General features: G+C 39.5%; 1 long non-coding RNA gene across 1 annotated transcript in view; it reads right to left on the bottom strand.

Annotated features, from left to right (window-relative positions):
* Positions 1–3,534: 3,534 nt before the first annotated feature.
* LOC115064410 overlaps positions 3,535–11,651 on the bottom strand; it is a 49,551-nt gene continuing 41,434 nt past the window's right edge. Inside the window, exons 2-3 of the long non-coding RNA XR_003844251.1 lie at positions 6,189–6,315; positions 3,535–3,930 (exon numbers count right to left, since the gene is read on the bottom strand). This is a non-coding gene — a long non-coding RNA (uncharacterized LOC115064410). The remainder of the gene's footprint in view (positions 3,931–6,188; positions 6,316–11,651) is intronic.

Below are 11,651 nucleotides of genomic sequence, written 5' to 3'. Positions count from 1 at the left end.
GTTCAGTCTCTTTAATCATCCTTCTTCTCTTAAGGCTAGAACCCTGCATTCACACTGACCTACCCAGGGAAGTGCTTTTATTTGTATTCACTTAGTAACAATTTTTGGCAAGAATATCTTAGCAAATGAAAGAACTCAGGCATCTGAAAGACCTTCACTTTTCATACTTAGATAAAGAGGTCACTCCTGAACTCAGTTCTCTCATCTGACAGGCACCGCAATACCTGTAGTAAAAGTTATTTCAGAAACACTGGGAACAAAAACAAAGGCAAAAATACATGGCAAAATACTACAGCTTAAAAACGTTAGATTTTTTTTTTAGCAGTATTCTTCTCATTCCTCCTAAACTATGCCAGCATGTCCCAGAGTCATATTGATACTGCTTCAAGATCTGAGTCATGAACAATGTGACTCTAAGTCAGCTAAATTTCCTAAATTAGCCACATTATATAATTAGTATCTCTTGATGTATGTATGTATCTGAGGTATTTTTTCCCATAATTATCTTTTCCTTCCTCTCTTCAGCTACACTACCACCCACATAGTTTTCAAATTACAGCTTTCATAGCCCTAGTTTACACAACTACTCAAGTGTACCATCTTTTTATGTTTTCTCTCTTTTATCTACCTCATCTTCACAGCAGATATGACATGCAGTCCATCACAAGTATACATATATCTGTGGAAATGTAACTCTGCTCTTCAGTCACAAGCAAAGGTCCAACTCAGGGCAAACAGGGACCCATGCTTTGCAACACAGTGAAAAGGCCTACTTCCCTCTTCCTCTCCAGCTGCTGGCTCAGCTGCCCTCATTCGGGGACCTTGTAGATAGTGGAATGTACCATGCCATCATGGCCTTTGAACTAAAGGAGGGAGAGCCACTAGGCATCCAAGCCAACAGCCACAACAACTCTCTAGCACCGTGGACATGCAGCCCCCCAGGGAGTCTGCCAATCTTAGAATGAAATTTCAGTTCCGAGTCATGAGTTGCCAGACAACTCAGAAATGAATATAGCTTGTTCTCTCTCCTATGACTATTTGGACTGGGCCAAATCCATCAAGGGAAATAAAGCATAGAAGAAAACAGAAAGAACTTTTCTTCATGTCAAGAGTTTACATAGTTTTTATTATTATTATTCTTTAATCTTTTTTTTTTTACAGTCCAGTCATTATCCCCCTGCCACTCCACCCTCAGACAGTTCCTCATCCCATTCCTTCCTTCCTGTCTCCAAGATGTACCCACTCCCTACCCCACCAAACTTCCCCCCTCCCTAGGGACCTCAAGTCTCTCTCAAGGGTTAGGTGCTTCTTCTCTCACTGAGGCCAGACCAGGCAGCCCTCTGCTGTATGCTGCCTGGTTGGTGGCTCACTGCCTGAGAGGTCTCAGGGGTCCAGGTTAGTTGATACTGCTGGTCTTCCTATGAGATTGCCCTCCTTCTCAGCGTTTTCCAGCCTTTCCCTAGTTCTACCACAGGGGACTCAGGCTTCTGTCCATTGCTTGGGTGTAAGTATCTCTTTCAGCGGCTTGTTGAGCCTCTCAGAGGCCTGTTCCTGTTCCTGTTGAGTTTACAGATTTTCTTAAGATTTCTTTTGACTCTTTAATTACACATAATCTATCATCTCAATCTGTTAGACTTTGAATGACCAGCAACTCCATTACTGTGAAATCAATAATTTATGAACATCAAAATTCTCTTCCCCATGCTGGTACTTTAAAAAGCACTGAAGGGTCACAATTGCCTAAAATTGGGAGATTTTGTGTTCCAGATATAATAAATTAAAATATTTTTGCAAAACTCTTAACAAACACTTGAACATACTAAGTGGGACTAATCATGGCAAAGTGATTTCACTTCATGAGCCCAGAGTCCTCACTCAGAAAAGGGTACAACTATTTTCTTCATATATTAGCTGAGGCATCAGAGTTGAGACAAGTCCTAGTGTCCAGCAGTATTTTCCAGGATAAACAGAGAAAACTAAACAGGTTCGATCCTCAATCCCTCTTCTTAACCACTGGGTTTGGTTTATTGTCAGTTAAGAGAGTGTATCAGTACAAATCACTGACTAATATTTCTAAGGCAGAAACACCCAGGCAGGAATTAATGTAGAAAGAAAATGATGGAAATGTGAGAAAAGAGCATCAGACAAGGATGAACTCTATATATCAACTGCCTTGATCCCCTTTCAGTGTGAAAAATACCCATGCTGAGAACAGAATAAAAGACTCTTTGTTTCCATATGCACAAGGCAAAAGCACAGACATCTGAGGCTCAGTGTTGTAGCTGCCACCCTCTTCCGGTTTCCCTGCTTGAGGGTCCAATTAAAATAGAAAAAAGATGGAGTTGGTGTTTATCTGTTACCAAGAGCTATATATTATTCCCTTTGATTTCTCTAGGCATAAAGAGAGTTGGGCTCGTAGGAGGAAAGAAGCAAGAACCGGTGACAGCCATCTGCTCAGATCATAAAGGGCAGCCTGTCAACAGCATGCTTAATAAAGCCATTTCTTCCCAGGAACGCTTATCAACTGCGGAGGTGGAAGGTCACTGAACCCTGTGCAGTCGAGATGGCCAGAGTTTCAATGGTATACTTCTACATGTTGCTCTCTCTGCTGCTGTCAGAGTCACAGCTACTAGTGTTAGGTACCAGACATCAGGCACCTCTCTTATTAAAAAGCTGTTTCCTAAAACAACAGAAAACAGTGAGATTTCTACAGGCTACGTGAATCGCCAAATGAGCCAGCCTTGTATCTTGCACTGATTAAGCAATGTTCATCAAGCAGAGGGTGTTGCTGAAACACAGCTTGCTCCCACATATACCTTACTGCTGACCTGCTCTGGGGAAATTGCTTTTATTGAGTCTTCACATCGTGTGGAGTTCAGATATTTTCTCACAGTTCTCAAGGCTACAGAGTAACAGCTTGAACTCAGATTGTTTTCCTTCTAAGTCTAGCAGGTTTTCCTTTATGCAAGAACCACGGATCTTTAGGCTTTTGTTGTTAGGTAAATGCAGAAAAAAAAAAACCCTTTTATGCGTATGGGCTGTATAAGCCACTTTCATGGACACAGATGTCAAGTGTTAGGCTATTCATCAATAAGAATAACAGTAATTGGCCTGAAAAGATGGGTCAGTACTTCAGAGTACTCAAGGACCAGAGTTTGTGTCCTAACACTCACTTAACAAGCCTCCAGTTCTGAGGGATTCAAATAACCTTTTCTAGCGTCTGAGCATACAGGTATGTGCATGTGCGCATGCACACATGCACACTCACAAAAATAAATGATTGAAAGATAAATAACTTGACTTGAATCAGCATAGCTGTGAACCCCAGCATTTAGTACTCATGGTGACGTTTTCTTTGTGTCCTTTTTTTTTTTTTTAATTCTACATGGATAAGAATTCTTTCTTCATATCTACATAGAACAAACTTCTTAAAGCTCCTCCTCCTCTTAATACTTGAAGATACTCTAATAAAAAACTGAAATAAAAGAATATATTTAATATCTGTGAAAGCCACTGTCTGATTTTCTTCAGCTACAGCCTGCTGTCTTGACTCTGTTGCTTTATGCTTCTATGCTAATTTCACTGTATTAAAAACTGTCTACAGTCTGTGTACTTTATTAAATCCAAGGCCTCTTGTCTACCTTTTCTTTCCAGGTGAGAACTGACACTTCTGAAATTAGAACCACCAAAGCACCGAAGCCAGAGCTGCCTTTCTTTCCAAATGACTCACATGTGCTCCAAACCGTTGGTGATCTGGTGCTGAGTGGCTCTTGGATGTCCTTGTGTGGTTAGCCACCACGCACAGCTAGTGACTTATGGCCAATGTGGTGTGAAGCTTACGTTTCCAATTGGAGTACTTTCCTCAATTCCAACCTTCGCCAGTGCTGATGGAATGTCATCACCTATAGATTGAATTTTTTTTTTTTGAACCTACAACATCAGAAAAAGAAAAAAAAAAATCTCATCTCAAAGTTTTTCCAAGGAGGTGACCGTCTAGTCTCAAAACCTGCTCCCAGCAGCATGTTCCATCAATCAATATGTGCAACGTTTTCTTGTAAATTTGAAAGAAATCCAAATTCTTCCGATCCCAAAGCCAAGTACAGATGCATGGAAAATATTATTCATCCTTCCCTGACAATAGGCTCTATTCCATACATGCTTTGTTAAGACTATAGTGTCAGACAAGGTACACACAGGGATTCCACTTGGTAGCAACCAAGACCCGGGTGAAAGCAAAGGGGTGCTGGCTCGATTCTCTCTTCCTTTCTAAAGATCTGTTGGAGTCTAACGATTCTGGAGTCTGGACCAAAGGCACCCAACATTACTAAAATTCAGTCAACTGCTATGGAGACAGGTTACAAAGCAAGTGAACTGGGTAACTGATCTGGAGCAAGGGGTGTCTGCCTTTAGAACAAAGATTATTAACCAAACTACAAATCTACAGACTGGGACAGGATCCAAGACCTCAGAGACAAGCAGCTAGAAAGGGAGGTTTGCTCTTTACAAGTCCCTTTTCAAGACAGGGCTTTTCAAATAGTCGTGTTCCTAACTGACACAGCAATTCTACAGTGTCTACAAGGAAGGAAAGAATTTTTATCATGCTATCCAATTTATGGACTTCTGCATTTGAAATTGTCTTTGGTCCAGTTAACTGGTTCATTTAATTTGGTTTAAAAATATTAGTTTAAGATAATTATAAAAGGAGTGCAGAAATTTAGCATTTTATGTACCTACATAGATAATAACAATTCCTAGATATTCTTTTATAAATGCTCAGGTCCTTTTGTTGGTGTTCATTATTTGGTTTTGTTTTGGGTTTTTCAAGCCTACACTGTGCTATATAACACAGGCTGATCCAAAATTCACAATCCTTCTACCTCTGCCTGTTGAGATTATAGGAATGTGTTGAGATTAACCACCATGTATGGTTAGCTTAATCCTCTGGCATGAAACCACATATATTACACCTTCCAAGATATTCCAAGATACTCCATCCTAATTTTGTCAATGAAAATATAGCGGCCTCTTGGGAGGCTATATCAGTGCCTGGCAAACACAGAAGTGGATGCTCACAGTCAGCTATTGGATGGAATACAGGGCCCCCAATGGAGGAGCTAGAGAAAGTACCCAAGGAGCTGAAGGGGGTTGCAACCCTGTAGGTGGAACAACAATATGAACTAACCAGTANCCCCTNAGCTCGTGTCTCTAGCTGCATATGTANCAGAAGATGGCCTAATCNGCNNTCATTGGGAAGANAGGCCCCTTGGTCTTGCAAACTTTATNTGACCCAGCACAGGGGAATGCCAGGGCCAAGAAGTGGGAGTGGGTGGGTAGGGGAGCAGGGGCGGGGGGAGGGTATAGGAAACTTTCGGGACAGCATTTGAAATGTAAATAAAGAAAATATCTAATAAAAAAAAAGAAAAGAAAAGAATCAGAAATTAAAATTTTTACAAAGCAATTGCAGTAAAATGACCTTCTAGGGATTTCTTTTCCTCCAGTCTCACAAAGCCTAATTTGACCTTAAAATTTATTTTAACCCTAATTTTACTTATTTTTAATAATTTATGTTTACCAAGTCTTTTATAAAATGTTCAACTTAGTTTTATAGAAGCATTTGTTTACTAGCTAGTGTAACATTGAATGCATTCCATGGTTAGAATATAGGGTACAAGTGACACAAGGAAAAGCTAAGATATTTCATCCAAGGATAGAGTAATATCAAGAGATATTGAATTATACTTGAGTTAAAATGAAGTCATGAATATTATGAACTGTGCATTCATTTCTCCTATACTTCATTATGTAATTAAATCAACAAGGCAAAATATTTGTTTTATATGTCCAGTACTCTGAAGATTTCTTGTGAAAAAAATGTAATCAAGTATTCTTTATTCTTGATTGTTCAACACATTTTCAATGCTAAAATGTGAAGAAGACTGGTTCAATTAAACAGTTAAAAATTGTAAATACCTTTGCTAAAAACATGATAAACATTATCAATAAAATTCTTGCATGTTGTTAACAACAAATAATAAAACATCCATATGTTCTTTTGCCCTTATTCCTTTTTGATCACAGCAGATACATTAAGTGTGAGAAACTTAAAGAAAGGCAATGTACTCCCAGAGACTAAGACACTCTGATGTACTCTTCAGGAAGATATGAAAGACACTAAATAGACAACTTACTATGTGAGTTATCATCTCGTCACTGTGACAACACACCCAAGACAACAGCTTCAGGAGGTAAGATGTATTTTGGCTCATGGCTTCTGAAGTTTCACTCCATGGCTAGCTGGCTCCATTGTCCATATACCTGTGGAAAGAAAGAAATAACAATAGCAGAAATGCAGCCAGGAAGCAGAAAATCAGAGAAAGGAAGGGAATAAGGATAAGATAGATCCTTCAAAGAAAAGTTCCTATTTCCTAATAGTTCATTCAGGTATGAACTCATCAATAGATTGATCAATTGATAAAATAAAATAATCCTATGTGTCATGGTTTGTATATGCTTGGCCCATGGAGCTGAATTATTAGGAGGCATGGCCTTGTTGGAGTAGGTATGCCACTGTGGGCGTGGGCTTAAGACCCTCATCCTGGCTGCCTGGAAGTCAGTATTTTCCTAGAAGCCTTCATATAAAAATGTAGAACTCTTAGCTCCTCCTGCCCCATGCTTGTCTAGATGCCACTGTGTTCCCACATTGATGATAATGGACCAAATCTCTGAACCTGTAAGCCAGCCCCAATTAAATGATATCCTTTATAAGACTTGCTTTGGTCGTGGTATCTGTTCACAGCAGCAAAACTGTAACTAAGACACCATGATACAATGACTATTCTGTCACTAACAACTGAGAAATAAGACTTCAGCACATGAGCCTTTGAGATCATATTACATCTAAATCATAAAACTATATATTTAAAATGGAAAGTTTTAACCTGGGCTCATAGGAGTTCACAGAGACTGAACTGCCAGCCAGAGGGCATGCATGGTACTGATAAAAGTCCTCTGCACATGTGTAACAGTTGTGTAGTTTGGTCTTCTTGTGGGACTCCTATCAACAGGAACAGGAGCCTTCTCTGACTCGGATACATGATTTTGGACCCTTTTCTCCTACTGTGCTGTCTAATCTAGTATTAATAGGAGAAGAGGCACCTAGTTTTACTGCAGCTTGATAGCCACAACTGGTTGGTAACCATGGGAGGCCTACCCTTTGCCATATTTTGAAGAGAAACAGAGGTGTAGGGGATGTAGGAGGAAAGAAAAGTAGGGATACACACACACACGTGTGTGTGTGTGTGTGTATGTGAATATATATATATATATATATATATATATATATATATATATATATATACACATTTGAATATTTAAAACACTGACTACCAATAGTTAGGGTTAAAAGAAGGTAAGTGAAGAAATTAAAAAGTAAAATACAATAAAATGGAAAGTGTTGGCAATATAAGAAGAGCACAATTAATGACTGTCTGGCAATATTTACATGTATCTTACTACCAATAGCCCAAAGCAAAGAATATCCAGGCAGTTTATGTTGGATAAAAGAAAGAGAATAATGTGTCATCTCATGTTCTTCTACTCTGTTTTCTATTCTAACTGTTTAAAGTGGAAGGAGAACTTAGCCCCTCATGAGAGAGACTGACTATGAAACTATAGACCCTACTTTGCTACTATCTAGTGATGCCCTGTTGGGCAAATCACTCAACACCTATAAGCATTGCTTTTCCATAAAAGTATCCTTACTTTTTTCCTTCCAAGGCTTGGATGGATGTGACCCCCTGATTTTTTTTTTCATCTTTAACCTATAGCTATGTCTGGTAAATTATGTTATAATTCCTAGGTGGATATTTACCCTTTGTTCTGCTATGATATTTGAGATTAGATTGAGTACTTCTTATCTTTGATAGAATAAATCTAGCAAAGAAAGTAGGACTTTTGAGTTCTTCTATGGACTTCTCTGATACTGTATGTGAAACTGCTAAATTCACTTTGGCTGAGGATATTCTAGGATTTCCCTAAGTACAAGCTCCGTTCAGTTCCCTTTAAAGAGTGATGATGCTACTGTGAGACCGCAACCTAAATTCAACATAGTGCCTTGATACTTTTACATTAAACTTAAAACCTCTCCTAGTTATATGACTCTGAGACCAGATGCAAAGCCTTTGATATGGTATCTTTTGCCCATTAACAGTTAATAAAACCCACAAAAATGCAACCTTGAGATTTCCTGGACTCAGAATAACACCTTTATGATTATATCAGCCTTGCAAGAAGTCACTGGGACATCCTAGAGGAAATGGTTGAGGCTTCATCTAGTCTCAGAATCTATGTTTTTCAGTAGAGCTATTTGAGAGTCTATGTATGGGGCGGGGGAGTGGAGGGACAAGTATGTCATGTATGCCCTTCAGTTGGTGTCTTAGACTCTGGGAGCTCACAGGGGTTCAGGTTAGTTGATACTGTTGGTCTTCCTATGGGATTGCCATCCCCTTAGGAGAGAAGTCCAGAGGGCCAGGAGAATGAATGGAAAAGGGCAACTGCGGGGAGTCAGGACACAGAGGGTGGGGCTGGGGAACCTCTAGAAAGCCCCAGAGACCTCGGATATGAGAGGCTCCCAGGACTCAATGGGGATGACCTTAGCCGAAATACCCAACAGTGACGAGATGGAACCTGAAGAGACTACTTCCAGTAAATAGACAGAGCCCACTGTAGAGGGATAGGATCACCAACCTACCTTCAAATTTTTTGACCCAGAATTGTTCAAGTTGAAAAGAAATGCAGGAACAAAAATGGAACAGAATATGAAGGGAAAGCCATCTAGTGACTGGCCTAACTTGGAATCCATCCCATGGACAGGTACCAAACCCTGACACTATTGCTGATGCCATGTTGTGCTTGCAGACAGGAACCTCTGAGAGGCTCTATCAGCAGCTGACTGAGACAGATGCAGACACTTACAGCCGACCACTGGACTCAGGTAGGGGCCCCCTATGGATGAGTTAATGGAAGGATTAAAGGAAACATTTTTCTTCTTTGGACAGTTCCCAGAAGAAAAAAAATCACCTCCCAAATTTAAGATCCATTGCAATAGTGCATTGCTCACAAGTTTGTGGTGATCAAGGAAATCTGGACTCAATACGGGTGTGTTTTCTTTTAAGTTCCTGCATTTTCTAATAAAACGAAATACAAAGCTTTTCTCATTTCTGTCTTCTAAGTCCTGGTTCAAGACCTTTGAGTAGCTACCATAAACTGCTCACTCATGAGAACCTAGTCCATACCTCAACTTCTGAGCAATCATATTTTCTAAGCTATTGTCCCTCAGAGGGTTAAAGTAAGTATTTTACATGGCACTAACAGTCTTTTGCAAAGACCAGAAATCATTTCATGCAATGAGAAAATAATGGAGGATGCTCTGGAACTAAGCCACTAAAAGCCATCTTTTGAGGCTAACATGTGCAAATGGCTTGGCTGGGATCTACTGCTTTTAAGGCATAGTAATTTAGAAGCTTGTTTAAATCCTTTTAACTGCATTGCTATTTAAACTGCATTTGTATATCTGAAGACCAGAGGCCCTATTACAAATCTCTTGGAAACTTACTGCTAATTTATTAAATAAGAAGTAATAACTGTAGTGGCTGTGAGAATTCACAACATATATGAGACTGAGGACAAAGTAGGAAAATCACCAGATGACTAGAGCAGCCTATGACTGGCCATTCCCACTGTGTAAACCTTTAAAATAAAACAATCACCCCGGCAAGCAAATGCTTCTACTCCTTAAAGAGATCAGCAGTATAACCTGCTCATCTCTCTAAAGTCCTTCCTTCCTGAATCCTTTTTTATCTTCTCTGAAACCAGGTTAAGCCCTTTGGGTTATATACAATGTATAATGTAACCCGACAACAACATAATATACACTCATCACCCAAAAGTCCTCACAATTATCCCGCCTGCTTCTCCAAAGCACCACCATTCATGTGGACAGGTGTTTCGTAACCCTTCACTGCTTATCACTTCTTCCCAGTAATAAAATATAAAAGCATCCAAAAGGGATGCTTTCTTGGCAAATGATAGCTCATTTGAAATGCACTCTATAATTAACAACTTTCAAAGCAAAGAGGTAAATTTTGTCACATGTATTATTAAAGCAGATCTAAGTCCCCCAGGACCAAATTAAGCACTTGATTAAAAATGTCCATGTTAAAAGAAACAAGTAGATAGGGAGTTGAGCTCTCAGCAATTCCAAATTAGTGTGCTGATTGAAGTGCCTGTTCAAGCCATGTAGAAAGACATAGATCGTGGACTGCCTTCACGATGAGGACTCAAGTGCCCCAACATGAATGCCAGTCAGCCAGAGTCAAGTTTAATGCGGTCCCTTGAAAGGAGCAAAGATAGGGGATTGCAATGAGAAATCTCACAGGCAGATAAGCATGATGAAATTCAAAAATAATAATTGGAAATTCATAAACTTGGGATCATTCATTCTTGAATTACTTAATTTTATTTTCAAACAGTGGGTTACATACTAGATCATGGGTTTATAGTATTTATCTTTATTGTTCGCGACACCCTTGGTCTTCACTTGGGATATGTCTGTTTCTATTTGTGTGAATTGAAAGGATGGAAGGAAAAGATCCCCAAAGAAACTCATGTGACTTTAGTGAAAACAGGAATACAAACTGCACCTGAACAACCTTTGCTATGGTACATAGAGAGTGCTATCTCTCCTTTAAAGTGTGCAAGATGTTTTTTTTTGCATATATAATAATACTGTTTAACAATTTAGCATATAAATATTATGTCTCAATTATGAAGTTGATTATGGATCAACTTCACACTTTATTTTCTCCCCTTCTCCTTCCTTATCCCTTCCACAACTATTTCCTCCCAATTTCATGTGGATGTGCACTTTTGGGTCACAAAGTCCCAGTTCTAGGTGAGGTAATAATGACAATTGGTGGCTTCCCAGGGAGGGAGGATTAGTTTTCATTAAGGCTAAGGCCTCCATACCTAGTGTATGGCCCTACACTCATGGCACACACTGGCAGTATTAAGTGTACTTGGTGGGTCTTTAAAAATGAACAAGTTGATTTTACACAGTTTTTAACTCTAATTATTCCTTGCCAAACTTCCACAAATATTTCCAATTGTCTCTACGAATTATTACATATTCATCAACAATCAAGCTGCTGTGATGTTGTAGAAGTGGATCAGGATATAAAAGATACTCAACTGTAATTTCCACATTCCTGTGCCATAGTGGGGAACAAAACAAAAAGGAACTGAACCATGGACACTCGGAAACTGGTAGAAAGAGACTGTTGATTAGGAGAGCAATTCCAAACATGGAAATAGTCTAGAGAGCTAGAAAGTTAGGGGTTCAACAGCCCTGGGCCAGGACAGATGTGGCCCTTCTATGGCTTACTTAGATAGCACTGCCTTCTACAACATTTATATATCATGTATGTTGTTATTTAAATGATAGCCACGTCCGTTGAGAGATAGCCTTCCTGCAAACTAGCTTGGCTCATATGTTAATCCTGAGGCCTCTCTCTCTACCTTATAACCACGCCTCAGTGGTAAAGTTAAATAGGAATGTCACCGAGTGTGTGTGTGTGTGTGTGTGTGTGTGTGTG

Source organism: Mus pahari, chromosome 7 (assembly GCF_900095145.1).
Source record: "Mus pahari chromosome 7, PAHARI_EIJ_v1.1, whole genome shotgun sequence".
Taxonomy (NCBI): Eukaryota; Metazoa; Chordata; class Mammalia; order Rodentia; family Muridae; genus Mus; species Mus pahari.
This window is presented reverse-complemented; position numbering and strand designations above follow the sequence as displayed.